Source organism: Thermobia domestica, chromosome 9 (genome assembly GCF_964235325.1).
Source record: "Thermobia domestica chromosome 9, izTheDome1.hap1.1, whole genome shotgun sequence".
NCBI lineage: Eukaryota > Metazoa > Arthropoda > Insecta > Zygentoma > Lepismatidae > Thermobia > Thermobia domestica.
The window spans coordinates 218,318,945-218,341,410 of NC_137462.1; the positions used below are offsets into that span (position 1 = coordinate 218,318,945).

The 22,466-nt window shown below is 33.6% G+C and overlaps 1 protein-coding gene and 1 long non-coding RNA gene across 5 annotated transcripts in view; one reads left to right on the forward strand and one right to left on the reverse strand.

Moving 5' to 3' along the window:
* Positions 1–22,466, reverse strand: part of LOC145660602 (uncharacterized) — a 1,167,369-nt gene that overhangs the window by 104,523 nt on the left and 1,040,380 nt on the right. The window lies entirely within an intron of this gene.
* LOC145660604 (uncharacterized) overlaps positions 1–22,466 on the forward strand; it is a 126,745-nt gene that overhangs the window by 303 nt on the left and 103,976 nt on the right. For 2 of the 3 annotated variants that reach the window (XR_014126841.1, XR_014126842.1), the window contains exon 2: positions 18,033–18,182. The exons of the other annotated variant lie outside the window; for it this stretch is intronic. This is a non-coding gene — a long non-coding RNA (uncharacterized LOC145660604). The remainder of the gene's footprint in view (positions 1–18,032; positions 18,183–22,466) is intronic. 3 annotated transcript variants of the gene reach the window in all.

Sequence of the window (22,466 nt, forward strand, 5' to 3'; positions counted from 1 at the left end):
GTAAGCACAACTGTACAATGGGAATTATACTCAGGAACACTATGATATTTTAAAATTTTCACTCACAAATATAACACATTAGAGGATATCTGCAAAACAGTGGTATCAACTAATGGAATAACAGACATATTTAAAATGAAAGGAATTTAATACTCACGACTACTTAATAGATAAAGTGAATTGACAGGATTTAGGTAATAACGAAATGAAACCTCCTTCAAATATTGCAACATTCTTGCGTTGAAATTGTATTTTGTTTATTTAATTACATTTGTTTTTTCAGTCGGCACAGCAATGAGCATCTGTAATATTAACCGAAGTAAACGGAAGTTCTACGAGTGATGGGACAATTAGAAGGTTCGGAGATATAGTCTTTATATGTTTATACATATACATAGAGTCCTCATTCATTCCTTCCAAAATTAATTCAATTCGCTCTTATTTCTTTTCATGCCTTAGTATTTCAATATACTCACACTAGTGTCATAATATCCAATCACTAATCATAATAAACCATATGCCACTATTGTTGGTTTACTTTACTGTTACATACTTATGGTTTCTAGTGTATTTTCCATTACATACTACAATTTGTCAATACCACAAAATACAAGAATGAAGATGGATCACAGTGACGTATATGTGATAAATAGTGGAAATTACTCGTTAAATAGTTCAATTCATACTCTGCAAACATCTTTGGGCTCTTTGTTTCGGGTGTTATATTTCGCACGAGTCTGTTTGAGACTTCTTTATGATCGCGAGAATTGCGATCTACTGAAAGTGTCAAAATATTTGTTATTGGGATTCCACAGTTTAAAGAAATTATTACTATTATGTATATAGACATGGTAATATTAATTACAAATTCCGTTTTCAGTTTTTGGCTTATAACTCAGGAACTTTTGAAGAATAAACGATAGGGTTTCGTGTACAAATGAATATAAACGATGCACTAACGAATGGCACTATTTTCATCGTTTATACGTGAAGTCGAGGGGGCAGCATGAACTTGGCCCCCATACCAGTTTTTCGCTTATTTCTCCAGAACTAATAAAGCATAAACGATGGGGTTTCGTGAACAAACGAACACAAACGATGCACTAAAGAACGGCAAGTCGGGGGGACAGGGTAAGCTTGTCCCTTACCAGCTTTTCCCTTATATCTATAGAACTAATAAAACACAAACGATGGGGTTTCGTGCACAAACGATGTACTAACCAGTGACACTATTTTCAACATTTATACTTGAAGTCGGAGGGTGAAGTTCAGGCGGCCTCCTGTCAGTTTTCGCTCATTTCTCCGAAATTAATGAAGCACAAACGATAGGGTTCCTTGCAAAAAAGAGCACAAACGATGCACTAACCAATAGCACTAACCCCATTATTTGTGCTTCATGTATGGGAGAAATACAAGCACTTTATTTAATAGAATAGCAAAAATTTGTATCCTGTTTCCAGTTGTTTTCAGTTTTTGGCTTATAACTCAGGAACTATTAAAACATAAACGGTGGGGTTTCGTGCACAAACGAGCACAAACGATGCACTAACAAACGGCACTACTTTAATCGTTTGTGTTTGAAGTCGGAGCACAAGCGTGACCTTCTCCCCTACCAGCTTTTTGCTTATATCTCCGGAACTAATAAAGCACAAAGGATGAGGTTTCGTGCATAAACGATGTAGTAACCAAAGACACTAATCCCATCATTTGTGTTTGAAGTCGGGGGGCCAAGTTCATGCACCTGTATTTGGCTAATGGCTGTATTACCTGTATTTGCTTAATTTAGGTAATATAAAATATGAATCCTAAATTTGACACGAACGTATAAAATTATTAACACAACTCATATTGGTGGCAATTATCACAATTCATATTGTTGAAATGACCTTCAAACGAAAGGGATCTGAATTATTTCGATTCTTGATACAATCGTAATTGCACAGATCGCAATTTTCATATATTCTTCATTGGCCGATTTTTTACTAGGAGGAATTAGTTGTCATTATTTGTGATAAATTCCATTTACTTTGATATTATTTCGACCATATCGTCATTTCATTAATAATTCAGTTTAATGAAATGAACACAACAGTATTTACAAAAATATTTTTCTCTTAAAGACTATGAAATAAAAATGAGGAATAAACCCATTTAAAACAGAAAATTTAGCTGCAATTATAAAATTATAACCAGTATTGTATGTAAATTTTCCTCAAAGTAGCTCAAATAGTCTTTGTGAGATCAGTGCTAATATATATGAAACAGTTTATCGTCTACCATTCTTCAAGGGCACGATCAGTCTCGATCATCTATACTACAATCCATATCAATGCCCGGTTCCCTTAATGTAGCTTATACGGTGTCTCACTACTTCGATACCGAAGGAGCAAAATACTCCATATATTTTACTTTCGCTAATTCGACTATTTCTTGCAAAATAGGGGTGCCGATGTAGCGAAGTACCGGACTACTGAGAGAGCTTAAAATATTGTATTTACATTACATGCTATGTTCTAGTCAACAGCAATGACTTTCTCAGAAGATCTCTTTTTATTTTAACCTAACCGAAAAATTCAGTGGTCTTCAATTTCTTGCACAGATCTAGAGTAAATTGTTTTCTCTTAGATAATGACTAAACTTATCATTTCAAGATAATCACTTTTCTATTCTTCAAAATCTCACATACCAATTTAAAATTTCGTGAATTTGTTGACGTAGAGTTACAACACTGTTTTAGCGATAACGACGATGTACAGAAAAAGTTTTTACGTTCGGATTACTGAGAGTTCAGAGTACTGAGAACCGGATTAAGGAAAGTGTATTATACTGAATTAATAATGTTAAGTGTATTCAACCAACATTACTCAAGAACATGATCGATTGTAACAGTCTTGTTTTGAAACCGCCTACATCATAACCATGATAAACATGGAATATTTAGACGATTTACATCAAATAGTCTTGGAAAAATTAGCTTAAGAAGAAACACAAAGTGGATACAGAAGAAATTTACTTCGCTCAGCCCAATAATGTAACAACATCCCATACAACAACTTAATCAACTGAAGTAGTTCGACATTTTGTTTTTGATTAAGTTAATTTACTGTTCACTTCTCTCAAACAACCAATTTAACTATACAAGACTACGAAGGAAGATAGATTACAGGATTTATAATTTTCAGCCATTTATATGTTAACTCTCTTCATCACATAATTGCAGAATTTGAATATAACATTAACCTGGGCAAAGGAAAATTTAAGGTGTTCCCTGAATATTTCTGCAAATTGTCATAAAGCTTCGTCGGGTGAGTCCACAGTCAATCCGAATATTGAAAGACATATACATATATTCATATATATGTATGTCGAACAAAAAACAAAGGATGACTGTGCAATTTGTCAGAAAAGAAGATTGTTTAAAAGCAAATTTATTGTGTTCATAATTTCTATTCAAACTTTCTTCTTATATCAATTTATAATCCAAAATAAAATTCCTCCTGAACGTAAAGAAAATTAATCACTTAAAATATATTCATACAAGTAGTGAAGGAAGATATAATGAAATACCTATTGCAATACACACGTGGTAGGAGAGCATTATAAAAGTTGAACGCATCACGGTAGTTCGGAGTTTGCTTTAAACAGTAAGTTCCCGTTTCGTACGCTGATAAGGAACGCTAAACTTCACCCAACAAAGGAACGTACACATATATAAAAAATTATTTCACTGATTTGGTTAATGGAAACTAAAATTTCCATATTTTATAAAATCAATTAGAATCTGGATAGTTTCTAATCTCTGAAATATGTTTTTTTTTTTTTTTTTTAAAAAAAAAGGACAATAGGTCTTAGTTTAAATCATTTTATAACTTCATATTACCTGAAATGCATGTTCTTCGCTCGGAGAAAATAGGTTTATGGGAAGTATTTGAGCTCATTTTCCCGTTAGGATACATATTTTAATGGAACTTTAATGATAAAAATATGCAATATCAACTCCCTTTCGATTCCTCACAACCACAACGATGGACGATGAATTTAGACTTAAACGACATTCCATATCTATTCGAGATATTCTTTAGTTCAGAATTTTTACCTATTTCTGTTCATCATTAATAAAGTATTCCCTACCCACTTTAATTTCAACTTTAAAAATACGTAATTAAATCTTTTCTTTAGAGTGGGAGTTAGGTAGTGCGAATTGTAATATAATTGCCGTGTTCGAAGGTATTGCTAGATTCCATACTTGTCAAATGAAGAAAAATAACATAGAAATTAAATCATCACAAGACTAGTTTATCGGAAATTCAAATTGACTGTTTTAGGCGTACACTTATGAAGCTGTCGCCTTATAATTCATATTTTGACTCCTCTACTGCATCACCTTCGATTTTGAATTTCTTTCTATGACTCATGTTTCCGGAACGATAGGTGCTATGATGGCGGAAAAAAGAATGTCAAAGTTCGTGCATTAGACGGGGGAGGAAGATTAATTTTTGTCCAATATACAACTCCTTTAGCACCAACACTTCTTCACCCCTCTGGCAATCTCCAAATTGTCCGGTAAAATGCAAACACGTGAATAAAAGAATGCAAGAGTAAAGGGTCAAGAAGTTTAATTTCGCTTAGGTTTACGTAGCTACTAAAAAGTGGAAGAATATATATACACTGAGAAAAAAATGTATGTGGCGTACGTAAAATCGTATGTTACATTTGTAAATCCTGTAGTTTTTGGACTTAACGTACAGTAAACGTATAACTGAAAACGCATGTTTTATAATACTTTCTGTAAGTGTTCCATCTGTACTACGTGCTTTCCGTATGAAACCATATAGGCGGTCAGGATCTCACATACAAATGGACGTATATAACATATAGTTGACATACAGTACATATATGTATATAATATAAGGAAGAATGTTAAATATCAGACATCGTTCAACGGCATGATGTAACATCTAAGGGCAGTGCCTATATAGCATACGGATAACGTATGCTCCGTACTGATTTCTGTAGTAAGTAAGAGGGTTCCGTATATTTGTAAATATACCGCTGTCCGGAGAACGGATTTTTCTAAGTGCAGGGCCACTAAAATGTATACATACGTTACCAAGTTGCCGTTGGGATTGCTGCGCAAGCAGTGACGATGCTAGAGTGTAAAGGGGACGGAAGACCCGGTAGCATCGTCTGCCCCTTGACTGCCCTTAGATATCTTGTAAGACAGATCAATAACATGTCACTATCATTCTCGATATAGAAAATGATAGCTGCCCACCCAAAATTGTCTATTTCTGCACTTGCTCCCCCCCACTCCAGAAAGTAAAGCTGGTGTTGTCACTGAGCAAGCGATATCAACTTTTCCCCAAAGTTCTACATTGTAGCTGGTTGTCCATGGTACAGTCAGCAGCAAAAGAATCTCCGCCCATTTGGTAACTCCATTTGGTCGGGTCCAGTAGTTTTGCTGCTATCGCAAACGCCTGGACAGATGCAACCAAATTTACACCTACATTTTCAACCAGCAGACGACAATTGGTACGTCTGTGGATAATTGAAACATACTCTTGCTGTACAGGGAAAGCACGAAGAGATTCTCCATTTCAAGATTGATCACTATAATTTGCATGTGAGAAGAAAGAAAGAAAAAAAAAACACTTATTAGTGGCAAGTGTGTGAAATGTTTCTATACCATAACAGCTCAGGAAGCAGGAATTGTTCGAGGCCTGCTAGACTGAATCTTCTCTACGTCACACACTTTCGAAATTATCGCGAATGTGAGCAATTGATAGTCATGCTAATGATTCAGTTGTATATTTACGCCTCCATCGCCGTTGTGAACAACGTTATTCCAAAAGCAACTTAAGAATGTTTTTATGCTGCTAGAACGGCAATCATATTTTGTTTCATTTCTTACAAATACACCAATCGCATGATGATTTTCTATCTAATACCAAATGATGTCATGCTAGAATTTTTGGTAGGCATACTCTCAGAAATAAACTGTTCCAAAGGATAAGTTAAATCATCACACATACACATGTAATGTTTTTTTTTATTGTAGGTGCGGATAAAACTGACTACTAAGCAAACAAGGAACATAATAATTTCTAGTGTATAGCCATCTACTTCATAAATTAAAAGCGAGTAACATTATTTCTAGCGTATAATGGTCTACTTCATAAAGTGAGTATACAATGGACTATAAAAAATAGTAGGGCGTATATGTATTCAGCATCGCTTCATTACACTGCTGTTGTGGAGCGATCACCATACTGTACAATGTTATTATCAATTCCTATTTCGAAGTCTACAAATTGGATTTCGGCTAGACCGTTCCCCTCTCTGTTTCCAATTGGAGTATAGACTTTAGTGTTTGACAGAGACGTGATGCGAGTGTGAAATATTATTTGTGATTATTGCCTCAATATCAATGTGAAAATCCCACTCTGAATAAAAGTTCTTGTCTAAAAATATACATACTTTAGTACGAAACTTTAGGAATACATCTTATTACAAAATTATAATAAACTGTTGTTTTCTTAATACTGACAGTCCTTCTTTACTTATGCTTTTGAAACTTAACACATCCCAGTTTTACAACACTGTCCAATGAAACTTCTCAACCTGCATAAAATTAAAATAAACTATATGAAATAAAATACTCAGGAAAATCTAACAGCCATTTTAAAATAACAATTCTACGTGAAGTATGACTTACTACTGAGGGAGCTATTAAATTTATAGCTACATTGCCGGATAATTTGATAATACTGGTATTAGAGTAGTTGAATTTTCCAAAACAATACGGGTACATTATTCAACATTGTGTTGCTATGAAGTGAATGTACAAACGAGAGAGTGAGAAGGTATTTCAAATGAACATTTATTTCTATTCTTTTCACAACAACCATCGTTATAATTAAATTTATGTTCATTTAACCGTCATTACGTGGAAGCTCTTCTACGAAGTACCTTTCGATCTACAATCCCTTTGTTCCCTGTTTATTTATTCCACTCTATTCATTCGTACCTACCCTTGTCTCCGCCGTTGCCTACAAATGAGTGGATATACAGCATCACGAACAGCCAGCTGCCTCTCACGCAAAAATAAAGCAGGCATTCAGTTTACCAAAGGGAATGCGGCGGGAGAGCGTTTACCTCAAAAGGTAACACGAAGATCGATATTAGCGATACCAAATTCTCATTTCTTCACAATACGAACCAATTTATGGAGAGGCCTCTTCGTTGGTTGATCTGTTCAGCACATACAGGCTTTAATTTTCAATGTTTCGTCTGAAACTAGCAAATAATTATAGTCTTAAGAGGGTAACTTGAAGGTACTGTTGCATAATTAGAAGGCACGTTTTAGTACAGCAAACGCAAATACTGTTTTAAATCTCAGCTTTCAATATAGCAGTGGAAAAGTAATGAAAGAAGTTACACCTGATTATCGTTTCAAACAAGTCACAACGATGGCTTTACTTAATGTACAGAAGAAGCCCTTAATCATCAAACGATGCGGTAATTGCAAAGTAAATTAAATTATGGCTAGTGTAGCTTTCCACATTTAGTATTTGAACATGCATCTTGTAATACAAATGTAATAATTGTATACTATTAGTTTTGAGGGAGTAAGAAATTGATATAACTAGGATATTTTGCTATGGTTACCGTGGCTCATTTTAGTGGTGGCTTTTGAGGACTTAACACCGATAAAAACAAATTTTATCCTACAAACCAAGGAAAGAATGTAGATACAATTTCAGAAAGCTTCTCTCTCTTTTCCTTAGTTCTATGGTTTTACCCTTGCAGAGTAAGACGGAGTTTCCTTTAGGGTTAATGCCATTTATAAGGATCACGCTAAGTAGCCCTTACAAAACTAGAATATTAGTACACCCGTGCGTCCGTTACTTCACACGAGGAATTGATGAACGAAAGCGAATTTTTGATTTCTGTTTTTGCAATAGTTTGTTAGAGCGATTATTTCGGCCAGTTCGTTACTGGAGTCGATCCATGCATTTCCTAACATCCATCCAGACTGTACTGCAGCACAACATTGTTGGTTGCCTATGATAGGAGGATATGTAGCTTTTCTTACTGCAAAAAGTTTATTAGCTTTTAGTTTTGTGATATTCTTTTTCCTGTCTTTACGACTTTTTTGATTCATTTATTATTTTCCGAAATAAAAATTTTCAATGTTTAAAGTCTACACTCCCATACAGCACATGACGTCCGTGTAGGATCCACATTAACACCTCACGTTCATTCTATGTTCATATACTTAACCGGATTTATTCGAACCTTTACTTAATAGGCCGGGATCCACAGTACATGCCCGTAAAAATTTGTGGGTGCACGAAGTTTTATATTTGCATCATGTTCTTTGATCTATCACTTACTATTTTTTCTTGGGTAGACATCTCAATTATGGTCACTTATCTCCACAGACGCCATTTTCCAATATGGCCGCCAAATAAGCAATCAATATACATAACTAAGGAACTAAGCCACCTAGGAATGTAATCTTGGTGTCAAATCGTAGGTTTTCGGGATCAAAGAATTCAAATATTATCTTAAATTAGCAATATATTGAAGTCTGATGCATAATATAGCCAAGGGCGTACGCAGAAATTTATTTCGTAGGGAGTCCAAAGATTTTCGGGGAGTCCAAGTTCAATATGACAAATTGTATTAAAATCCGTCATTAACCACTTCCAGCCGAGTTCCTAATCAGAAAGAATTCCAAGATAACCTTCCATGCATTATCTGCGTAAACATTTCGGCTACAATCGCAGATTTAGATAGTTATCACAAGTTGTTTGCAGCCGATATACTGCATGAAAGCTTATCTTAGAAAATATGACTGCCTGTCAAATGTTAAAGAGCCGAAAAATACAAAATTGTTACAGAAATTCCAGTTATTCAAGCAAGCAAAATAGTTATTGACCCTTTGCTCAGTAAGGATTATGGCTTCACACTTTCTAAAATTAGGGAGCTGACGAACAACTTCGATGACAGTATTCCAATTTATAACAATGAGGTGAAGATAGATGTTTTTGGTTAGAGAATATGAGGACGAAATCAAGTTTTGTCCATCAAAAAACCGAAACAAACCTTTGCTTGTATTTTCTTCTGACCTGAGTTCAGAAGTTTCAGCCCAAATGATTAGATCTCACAATGTCGTAAAGACTGCAGAGATACTTCTATGTAATGCTATTAAGGAAGTAGATTTTAACTTAAGCGACAAATTCTGTGATTCCACAGACCTAGAATCCTGTAAGATGACGACGATGTCTAATATTGTATTATCATTCTTTTTATCCCTACTCAATATGAGCAAAATACACTTATCCATGAAAGCGGCAGGAGACTTACCCATGATATGCAAACATTGATAATGATACTGAACTGGAAGATGATATTTCTAGAACGCAGATCTTTGCCACTATTCTCTCTATTTCAAATAATGTATTATCAGGTATGTCATGATGGCATGAAGAAAACACCACTTCAATATGATGATGGTGCATATATTTTATGACCGATGCAAAAGTAAAACGTTAATAACTTCTTTAAATCGGATTGGTGTTTCCATTAGCTACTAAGATTTAATAAGAAACATAAATTTACTCTCTGCGTACTCTGTAAAAACCTGTGAAGTTCGTTACACACCAATATCAAGTCATTTTAACTTAAGAGATTTTACAACAGGAGCTCTTGACAACTTCGACTTTGAAGACAAGTCATCGGTCTGAGGTACGTTTGGAAGCCATCATATTGCCATGGTTCTTTTTTCAACATAAGACATCAGAAGAGATCCACAGAAAGAAAAAGATTTCACAAACTGTACTGGTGAAGAGAACTTGTAAACTTCTCTTGTAAGTGTGAGCTATGGTGTTAAAAAAATACTAAACCAAAGAAAGAATACAACCAAACCTGGTCTTCCAAACAACTTTAAAGTTGCTGAAGATGTTGGCCTTTATGTATCATATGTGCTCTAAAAACTGAGTTTGTTATTTCTCTTACTCGATGTTTTTAGGCAACATTCAGCATTTATCACCAAAGTGGAGCAGTATACACTTTTTAGTTTCATACGAGATTGTACTAATTAAATAAGTTGGGTTTCTGCCAGTTATTTCTTCCCCAGTTACTGATTACTCTGCTGATTGTACTGCCCTTGAAAACTGTTAATCTATGAAACAACAATTGAGACAACCTAATCTTCCGGTCTTCTGTGACAAAGCAGTATTCTGTACAGTTGTAGACACAGTTCTCAGTAACCCGGAGGAATTTCATATCATATTGCCAATGCTTGGAATGTTTCATTGTACAAAAGTGCTCTACGGTGTGCTGGGAGGTAATTCCTTGGTAACGGTTTCGATTGTGCTCTGGTTGAAACAGAGAGCTTCGGAGGGAATTCAGTTAAGAGTGTACTAAATGGAAAACATTGTTTTCGGACGTTTCAAGGAATGTTAATTGTCTCTGAAACACTCTAGAAAATGATTTGGGATGCTTTCTGAGGCGATTACGAAAAGGAAGTATATAACAATTTGCTTAAAGAAGTAAATCAGTTTCGACTGGCCTTGTAAAATAAAGAAAACGGAAAATGTAAATTCCTCCACACTCAACTGTTAGTTTCAAGTCAACAACTAAGAGACTGCTATTTAAGATTTGTGAACGAATGTAGTGAGAAATCAGAACTTTTGCAGTTACCTCAACAAAATGACAAAGTAATATTAGAGACTGTAAATATTGTGGTTGCTCAACTGTTGTGTATAATGTCGTTTATAAGTGGGAAATATTGTAAGAATACTCAGTTGTTTAGTCACATCAGCAATTTTTCTAATGGTTTAATTTGCTTGTATTAATGATATTTTGAACCAGTAACAAATAATAATTCATAACGATACTAATAGTACAATATTTGATATACTGCTTTTACATATATTGTAAACCATAAGCCATTTTGTATATCAACTTTGTTTCGCATACTTTTAAGTTAACATAGACAGGGCTTTAATGTCTGTAATAAATACAATATACCACATATACAGGGTGGACTATTTGGAATCATCCACGGAAATATTTTGGAAACTATACGCCGGATCAAAAGAACATTACAATGAAATTTGTTTGTCACAAAGGGGGACATTTTTGGCGTGCTCTTTATATCACCAGATTAACACTGTTGCATTCCAACACAAAGTTGTATTTTTTCAAATGTCACTACGCCAAGTTATTACAAATTTCAAATCTACAATTAAAAAGAGAACAAGTAATACAACAGATTGTTCAGGATTGTAAACTGACGACGCTACAGTATCACAAACATTAAAAATAACCAAAATTATGATCTTCATGCTTTTTGTAGACAACTTACATAATTAGATGTGATAGTTATCTATACAATTTTTCGAAATAACGCCTTTTGAAAAAGTCAAATTTTTAATTTCATATAATTTTGTTCACATTTATTCGAAATATGTCATATCATGACTATATATAGTATTCAACACTAAGGTACATTCAATGTGCCTTCCCTCGCACTCCCACTCCTCACTTGCGTTAATATTGTTTTAGAAGCCTTCAAAGTTTGGTTGTTTTAAATGTTTGTGATACTGTAGCGTCGTTAGTTTACAATACTAACAATAAGTGTGGTATGACTTGTTTTCTTTTTAAATGTAGATTTGAAATTTGTAATAACCTGAAGTAGTGACATTTGAAAAAAATAGAACTTTATGTTGAATTGGCAATACTGTTAATCTGGTGGTTTTAAAGAGTAAGCCAAAATATGTCTCTCTTTGTGGCGAACAAATATAATTGAAAGCTTTCCTTGATTCGATGTGTAGTTTTCGACATATTCCCGTGGATGAATTAAAATGGTCCACCCTTTACATATAACATGTATTTTTGTCAGTAATATATAAAATATTTCAATGTATAGCAATTTTGTGGTAATATTTGAATTCCATGACCTAGAAAACCTATGATTTGACACCAAGATGACTTTCCTAGGTGACTTAGTTCCTTAGTTATGTATGCTGATTGCTTATTTTTCGGCCATATTGGAAAATGGCGTCTGTGGAGATAAGCGACTATAATTGAGATGTCTACCCAAGAAAAAGCAGACAACGATAGGTCGAAGAAGACGATACAACAATAAAACTCCGTGCACCCACAAATTTCTACGGGCATGTACTGTGGATCCAGGACTATAATGTCCGCGCTATGTCTTTCACGGACCTGCTTGAAAATCTTTAGTAAAATAGCCTATTTGTACGTCAAGTGGGATGTCATGTAACACACAGAAGCGAAAATTTATTTGTGATAGAAATTCGTTATATTATGTATTTCCAGTGTTTCTATTGATACGAAGTAAGTACTTGAAAAAACTCTATTCTACCTTGATTACAAAAACTCATAATTTATTCATCAGAGTTTGACACAAAGCTTACAATTACAGTTCTGAACGAAAGTCAACATATTCATACACTTAACTGTCTCATTGCTCAGTGTAATGTTTGATTTATGAACAATACAAACACATCTAACACAAATACAAAAGACAACAATTTTAAATACTAATACCGATTTCATAAATTGCAGTTGGCTTCATATTTTCATAAATCTCTCTTTTACAGGACTGAAGTACCGTACATTTGCTAAAACAGGAAAATACATATCCAGTGTAAAAAATTATAAATAATATATTGTAAATAACCTTATTAGACGTTCTGCATCTTATTCATCTTTAGTTTTTGATATTTTTGTAGAAAACACATCACGTGACCATTGTGCCCTCACATTCTACGTATTTATAGTAGCTACTAAAAAGATGTCAGTCTACGTGTAATGCTAATTCTTACTACTACACAGTCAAGCTAATAGATGTCGCTACATGAAGCATCAGTAAGCTCCTTCGTAGCTAAGCGGGTAGCATACGCGCCTTTGGCGTGGAATACTCGGGTTCGATTCCTGGTGGGAGCTCATGTGCTTCGAATTCCACGTTAATCAGTAGTTCCACGTTTTATATAGCCTTGCTGCTGAACGGGACGTTAAACTCAAAATCAACACAACGCAATGAGGCATCAGTCTGCCTGATGCCAAAAGATGCCGCTACTGTGCAGGCAATTTGCAGATTTAAAACTATTATGGTGATTTAATTGCAACTTTAAAACTGCAGTGTTTCAATCTAATCAATTCAAAATTTAATTATTTCCCACGTCGAAAACCCAGGCTCCCTAGTTCTACTGCAACATATGTGAATCTGTGGTTGGTAATATCTTGTTTATGTGTTTTTAAAGGGTTCTTTTGTTTCTTTTCTGTTTCTCGTTAACTATTCATTCCGCTATCATTCATTTATTTCTATCACCAATATCTTTATCGGAGAGTATAGCATAAGGAAGGCTCGAAGCATGGGAGGTTCTTAATTCGAAGCAAAAGACGAGTTATTAAAGGCAGAATAATAATGATGAATCTTAGGCTTAGATGAATGATAGGCTTCTTTAGCCTATAGGGTATAACAATGAAACGTTACACTAAACACTTTAATTCCAATTCAATTCGTTTTTCCTTTTTCATTAATCTAGGTCTGTGTTTCCCAACCTTTCTCAACTTGCGGCACACTACGGGTGTTACTTGAATTCTCGCGGCACACTTATAGATATTATTTGTAAATATAAAACACAGTGGTATTTTTTCTGTGATTATTCATCTCCTTCTCACAGAGAAGAAAGCTCTATCACTGGTTTTTCTCCGTAGTAAATCATTATGCTTATTTTTCATTCTAATTTAAAAATAGAAAACAATTGCAATTAATATTGGACTCGGGTTTTTAAAAATACGCTTTCTTTTTAAAAACTGTATCCAACCTTTAGTTGCGAAATAGTCTGCAAAGTTACGAAATAGTCTGCAACAATAAAGAAGCAATAATGGCCATAACAATACAACAATAATGTTTTTTCAACATTAGAAATGTACAGAACAGTAACCCGGTATGAAACTTAAAATTGTAGATTCATAGTAGAGTTTCACAGTAATGTGAAATACAAATATACATTTTTCCCTACGTTTTGCAATTTGATTGCTATAAAATTAACAATTTTGTTTCGATTCCTCGCGGCACACCCGCGGCTCGTTCATGGCATGCCGGTTGGGAAACGCTGATCTAGGTAATTAAAAATAATCTAGTTATCTTTATGGTAAATTCGACTTTCATTTCATATGATCTTGAGGTCAGTTGAAGAGTAAATTTTCTCAACATTATATTGATTATGGTCTGCCTAAAATATTACAGTTATATCTTGTCTTTATATAACTAAGTTTGTTCTTAGTTAAGCTAATATCGAAGTAAAATAAAATATTATTTATAGAATAAATCTTTGGAAGTAAGCACATCTTCGATTGTTGTTGGGGTCGTATACATCGGGGAATGTTATTACCTGTTACTGTTAGAAAGCATACAAAATATGTTCTCATTCACAATAGATACATTGTGACTGTTATCAAGTTCTCCCCCTTCAAATAAAAGCAAAACCATTCGCTAAACTTTAATTGGAATCATTGCGAGTAAATGCGCTTACAAAAGGTTTTTTTTTTAAAAACTATCACCTCTACATATTAACAAAAGGAAAATAAAATTTTTGTTGCTTATAGACGTACACCACTAAGAAAGTATAAGTAAATATAATAACACAAAACTATACAATGAAAATCATGTTTCAGATTATATCAGTAAGGTATATTTAATTTAATTATATATACTGTATGTTCTAATCTTACTTTTGGAAAGTAATACATTTGGTTATTAAGTTACTGAATAATCCAATTTACTGCGGTAACTTGCCTATTTACCTGACGATAGAGAATTCAGTTACGAAGAGGATAACCTAACTAATGTTTGACAGGTGTTATATTTTCCAACTTATGATCATTCAAATAACACTGTTCAGCAAATTTGAGGTCATATTCTGTTCTTTAGTTGAAAACAGGTGATTTTAACTAACTAGTAAGTTAGAGGTACTAAATTGATGTGAACTCTATTTTCTCTTAACACAAACTATTTTTATTGTACAGGAACATAACATTTTGTTACACAGACATGATATAGGTATTTTACATGTACACGTAAAATACTAAACAAATTTGTACGAAAATGTTCTTTAGTTGAAAACATATGACTTTAAATAAGTTAGAGGGGCTAGATCGATATGTGATATCCATTTTTTTCCATAAAAAGTACCACTTATATTGTGCAGACACAACATTTTGTTAGACAAACATATGATAGCCATATTTCGTATACAAGAAAGGTCTATAAAAATTTCTACGGAAATGATAATTGTCATCCTTCCCTTGAATCTATCTGAAGGAGTCTCTCTGATGATAGACCAGCTATATTCAGCAAGCATGTTGCTGTTACATCGCCCACTGAATCGCTTTTAAATTGCAATGTATTGCATGTAGACAGTGTACATTCAAACTGACTATCCTGCATGACAGTTCTTATTTGTGAGCCAATGAACATGTCTTCGTTTGTCTTTCACCACTTAGGCTTAGGAATTTTGTTTTCGGGTGCTTCAAAGCAGACCCATCTCGATTTATTGCTTTGACGAAGATTTTTATCAAACCAAGTTTGATGTGCAATCGGGGAAGAGAAAAACTTCAGGGTTCACGAGACGTTGATGTGATTCCTGGGACTTATTCCTATCGTGTAGGTCATGTTTTTCGCACGTAATGGTTTTCGCTCTGTCCTGGTTGATCCATTCACACAGAAGGCAGCAAATTATACCCTTGTTGCAATTCCCAAGGATTCCAGTAACTTTAAAATCTCCACAGATTCGCCAATTGAATGTATTGCATTAAAAGTACTGCAATGTGTTACTCATTACCTCATATATTTCCATTCTATAAACAGCACACACCACTGAGGCAGATGGACAAGCATTACCAATATGGAGTAGCACTGCCTTCAGACTTATCTTTGACGAATCAATGAACAATCGCCATTCTTCTGGGTGTGTTCATGGCCAAAATCCTGAAATAAATCATTAACATTGTTACAGAACACAATTCTCCAAAAAGTAAGATGAGAAGTTACTCTGTCGCCTTCGAAAATTTTTGATTTTAAAATTTTTCTTCACTAGATTCCACTCTTGAAGTCGAGAGTCCAAGATTTTTGATTCTCTTTTGGATAGATTTAAGTCCCATACCAAATCGTTTAACTTTTCTTGTGTGATTATATGTAGTGCAAATGAGAGGGATGGTGGATCAAAGTCAACGTCCTTGTTGCCTGAACATCCTTCTTGTACATCAAATGTACATTTTTTGAGAGCTTTCGGCACTGGTAGCTCTTTACTATGGAACACTGGACATCTTGCTCACTCCAAATGAGGATATTGGATACGATGTTTTGATTTTGAAGGAAAGCTCTTTACATTTATCAAGCAAAAGTAACAGTCACCTACATGGTCTCTGGGTTCCCTCTATACTATAGGTACGGCAAATTTTAGCCCACTTCGCTTTCCTTGCATCCAGTTTCATAAGTTTCTGGAAGAACAATTGCAATAGATATATGAAGCCCTAGCTTATTTTGTTCTCCTACTCGGCATTCAAAATACAGTTCATAAGGTTTTTTTTTTTTTTTTTAAACAACAGGGGCAAAGCTACCTCTGTGATTCTTCAACGTCAGTTCACTGCATTTATAACAAAACACATCAGGGTTATTCTTACACTGACGGGATACACTGAACACAGTCTCCTTTTCATATACAGGTCACTGGCAGAAACACAACACAAACGATAAAACATTATAAACATCTGCAATTACAAAGCACAATCTTCATGTTGTATAGTACAAAATAGATGACAGACAGCATTTGTTTGTCAGTGCCAGCACGGTAATAATTATATAACAAAATCACTACATGATCCAGCATTACGTTTCTTTTTATAACAATACTAGACTAACAGCGATAACACTTGTATTAAGCGCTGGAGACAAACCATTAAACGAATTCACAATTGTTTCTTACGTAATTCACGTAATGTATAAAAACGTATTTTTCTGGAAACTGTACGTTATACGAAGGAACTAACTGCAGATTCAGTTTAACTTGCAAAAATTGCATTAGAAAAACATTATTTTTAAGAAATAGGATAACTTTGTGCTGTACAGAGTATTCATTCAGAACCCCAAATGATGTATTGAATTTATTAAAATTTAATTGTAACATTATTACTAATAATAAATTGAATCAATTTATAAACAAATTTTTCTTTACTACACTAAGTATTATATTATGCCTCAAAATTATGCACGTTCCGTTTTTACATAACGTATTCACCATTCAGGGGTACTAAACAGCGGTTTAGTGTAACTATATATATCTCATAACACCGTTGCGTTGGTGCAAAATACTTTATATATATTATCATATAGTTCATCATAATACTTTATATAGTTCATCAGTTTCCTCTCACATTGTTATTTCACAGGTTCTTCTAAGTCATTCTCGTTTGTTAATTAATCTCTTGTTATTTAAAGGGCAAAAGCATTGGACTTCAAACTAAAAATTTCATTTCATTTCATTTCAAGTTAACATATAATGGAAACAAACATATATCAATACATAGTAAATTTTTAAGTACTAATAAACATAGTTATTAATTGGAGAAAGATCAACGTAAAATATTTTTCAAAAGTTTAAGGTTATTAGACTAGAGGTAGAGAAAACTATATTTTGTGTTCACAGTTTGATTTTCTCACATTAGTCAGCTTTGTTTCCTCTTCACCTTTCTTAAGTTTAGGACTAATTATATTCAATAAAATACGGTCAATATTCAATAAAATTCAGTACGAACACAATAAAGTCTATCTACATGGATAAAATACCTAAACACAGTGTCATCTTGACTGAAACTAAGATTGCACTCAATATATAAATATTAAATATGATACTCTTGCAGTGGATCAGTCGGGGAATAAGTTATTAGTATGTTTGGAGGTAAGCTTGAATTCGGGCTTGTATTTGCAGGTTAGAACAACAGAGCGGGCAGGCGAAGAAAATAATTTCACTGTATCTCTTCGATCATTTTCAACTCGAATAAAAATGAAAGAGACCCATTCGTCATATTTCACGTTCGGAAATGCAGTTTCTTTCATCTCTTAATGATGTATCATCCAGGTAAGAGTAAAAATCTGCTATAATGTAAAACTCGATTTTTTGACTTGGTTCCTTTCTTCACTAAATGATTTGATAACTACGTTTGTTCTGTGGTAGCTTAAATTAATTAGTATTTGTTTTATTCTGTTTTATGTACAGCAGTATCTACATAGAATTATTTACAAATAACATATTTACTGATTTAGTTAGGATTACATCTTGAAATGACTTTCACCACTGTCTCAGTTATCCTCCAGCACTTTGTTATATCAGCGTAATTAAATCAAAGAAATACTACCAAACGACCACTAAGCCTTGAAATTACGAGTATGGAGAAAAGTGTAGAAAACTACCTAAAAACAATGAGAAAGTGTTGCTTTCGACATAGCTCATTTCCTTTCTAATTTTACCAACTAAAACAAAAGGTAAAATAAATTAATTAGAACACTGTTTGAGAAGAAATTGTATACATAGTAACGCAATAGCAGGCACGATGAAGGAAAAGAAAGGAAGAAAGATGAAACAAATCTAAATTTTGAGATGGGCGAGAGCACAAGTTCAACTCTCTATTTTTAACTAGTCTTCTTAATATGTATTCATTTTATATAATAAAACGTGGAAGTACATTATCCTATAAAATACCCGGGGCAACTTTCCCCATGCTGCAGACCAACTGGGAACTAGAAACTTGGAACTGATTGACATCATTAAAGTGAATAATTTCTACTCCAAAACCAATACATTAGGAAGATTGCAGTGTATGGACATTTGCGATAAGAGGTGTATCAGTGATGTCCTAATGCCTAAGATATTTTTGCGGTATATGCAATGAATAAGGTGGTTGGTTGATTGAAGCTCAGGGTTCCTTTCAACTCCGACGTTATGTGAGACGTGGGTCTACAGTTTAATGTGGGATCCTAACTACATGAACTCCAGTCGGGAATTGAACCCAGGACTCTCGCAATAAGACTAAGCAATAAGATCATTCACTATAGTTTAAAGAGAGTTTCCAACTATTCAGTTTAATGCACTTTCAGCAAAGTTGCAATCCACAAACATAAATTCAAAGACTGTTTATAGAGGGCTTCCAGCTACTCCGTTTAAAAAATGCACCAAATTCGAAATATAAATTCAAACCCCTAGTCATTTACTTCTTCAGAAGTTCCTGAGATGAATTAATGTTAAAATAATGACATACCTGTGACAAATATCTCTTGTATTTAAAAATACAATAAGAGTGATACAGAGACTGCATTACAAAATTGCCGTCCGGTTGACTCTTCATTTTCATCTTTAAATTTCCATTAAAAATATCTAGAAACATATTATTCAATATGAATGTGTGATAATTTTCAAAGAGAGATTATTAAAAAGACTCTTTCTTTAAATACAAGTATAAGTGTACAATTTCTTCACCTAATACAACTGACAAAGGTAACTTTTAATTCTTAGGTTTCTTTAGTCTGATACATTCTCTTGAATTTAAAATATTTAACAAATTTCAAATGTTTTCCTTCAATTTGGGTGCCAGATAAATATGCTACTTCACGAGGGAATAAACTGAAGAAAAACTGGTAAAGAGAGCTTTGGTTTTCCTCGTAGGAGCTATAAATAGCGAGACCCAATTATGCGCACTTGTGAAACATGAGCTAACATACATCGGCCTCCTATTCGGCTAATATTACCCTCGAGACTCTAAACTTGTCAGTGTTCGAAAAGTACGTGCTTCACAAACAGGAGGGAAGTTCTTTATATTAGGAACAAGAAAACCTAAACAGGAAAGGGAGGTAAGAATAGACAAATCACGTTCATTAACTCCTTGTCTGTACTGTCGTACAACATCAACACTTGAAGCGAAACCTATATGCGCCGCTATTAATTTTAGCCCTGTGAACCATAAAATGGACATTCAAAGTTACTTTGTGATATGCAAAGATATGTAACAGTAATCCTCCAGAATTCATTTTCAAATAGAAGGATAGGAAGCTAAGGGTCCATTATTTATGGGCCTCATTCGTACAGAACACAAAAGTAACATTGTCTTGAACTTGAGTAGAATGCCATTAATTCTATATTACACCTACTGATATTAACAATACGAATTCTAAGAGTAATAAGTTTTTCTCCCACTTCAATTACCTAGGTATTTACTAATGATAGAAATGGAAAAAGATTAATGATAATTAGGATGAAAAAGCAATTATTTAAATAGGCGCCATATTTTATTAATGTAAGTAGGCGCATGGGAGTATCAGATACCCCCGTTAAATATTTTGCATTTCTTAAATTACTAATAATACTTCATATGAGACCTTTCTGAAGCGTAATCTTTAAAGCATTTCTCTTTAAGTGAATGACTAACAAAACTTAAAATTTTAATAATTTGTCATCTAAAAATCAAAATGTAAATATTTCACATTTCTGAACGGTTTCACTATTTAGTTCATACAAATAAGATAAAAGCAATATACAAAAATATACTTATTTTGGAAATATAAAAATATATTTATTTTGGAAATCATTAACTCTACATATATGGACGAGCTATCAAAGTAGGAAAAATCAGTAAACTTTTACCTGAATATGTCTTTTAAACGTTAATTTTACAGAAATTTCAAATATCAGAATGAATGAGTTTTCTTTTTTCAGTTTTACAGTTAATTTCACACTACGTTTGTAGTATAAATCTAAAATCTTATTTTTAATATATGCATTTATTATTATTATTATTATTATTATTATTATTATTATTATTATTATTATTATTATTATTATTATTATTAACAGCTGCTGTTATAGTAGTCTAAAAGCAATAGTAGTAGCAGAAGTAATGATATCTATTGTAAGAAGCCGAACTTATATATAATATTGTGTTTCCATTATATTTGTTACAAACAATTTCAATAATTAAAACACGAAGTTTTATGCAAGAACTTCACATTTAGCAACCCAAGGAACGCTGCAAAAATAAATTAAACAATCAAGACGAGTAGTTGTACTTGAGTAATCTTTGAAACTGATATGTGATTCCAGAAATCCTCTTTTCCATTTTTCCAGAGAAATATCACAAACAATTTTCATGTGAGACAATCACATTTCTTCGGCACGTACAATAAAGTGTTTTCATTTTCGTTATGTATTTATTCATCTCATCTTTGCTTTGGTTAGACTTCTCGACCCAATCTAGTCCCCATACAACGCGCAGTTTCACCATAATCAAGAGCATCATGAAGTTTTTGAATACGAACTTGTTCTATTTCATATATTTCTGTATAAAAACTCTGATACTAACGAAAAGCACAACAGTGTACAACACAGCAGTCCACAAAAATTAATGCTATTAAATCTTATTATAACAAATAAAATGTGTCATGCTACTTTAAGGTGCTTTCACACTTTAACAGCTTCCCGAATAATGACGTATTAGACATTAGTGGAATATTTATTTTATTTAAAAAATACACTGAATGTCACAAGTGTATAGCTAATAGTGTATTGAAGAAAATTACCTAACTGGAGGAAACAACAGCTGAAGGTATATCGTCTCCCACGCACTTACTTACGGGTTAAATTTAAGACCATAAATTTTCGTTCTTCGTCACTTCAGTTTGCAGCGAACGTATCTTCATATCAGTACACACACACACACACACAAAAAAAAAAAAAACGATGTTAAAACAATTCAATTTGTCTATCTCTGTTAACATGTTATTTCAACATCAAGTTTCTTTTAGTAGTAGATTGTAGATTGTTGAAGGCTACACGCTTTACTAGGGAAAGAACTGTAAGATAATCTTGAATTTGGTGGGCAACAGGACATAAATAGTCTTTGTTTATTACCACACTATTCGTATGATATTGGAAACAGCTCCTGTTTCAGTGGATAGTTGCCTTGAATGAGATGAAGATGAATGAAAATGAGGATGAAGTGTTGTAAACAAAGGAATTTGTTAGCAAGATGACTGTTGTTATAATTTTCTAGCCAGATAAGACTGGACGTCATGGAATATATAAGAAGAGGTTCTATTAATTACAAATGAATCGCTGATTTAAGAAACGTCATAAGTCAATAACATCAATAATGTCGTAAATCAATGATTTGTGACGTTTCTCAACTCAGGGACACTTGCTGCAGCTCAACATTGCACGACCTATTAGCGTGACTTCTGACATATCACAACGCAACGGTGTAGCTACCTTTGAAGAATCAAAGCTGCATATAAACTCACTTTTGGCATATGGCTGACGTTTCTCAAATCAGCGATTCAAGTAGATTTCCTGTGCATGGTATGAAGGTGAGATATG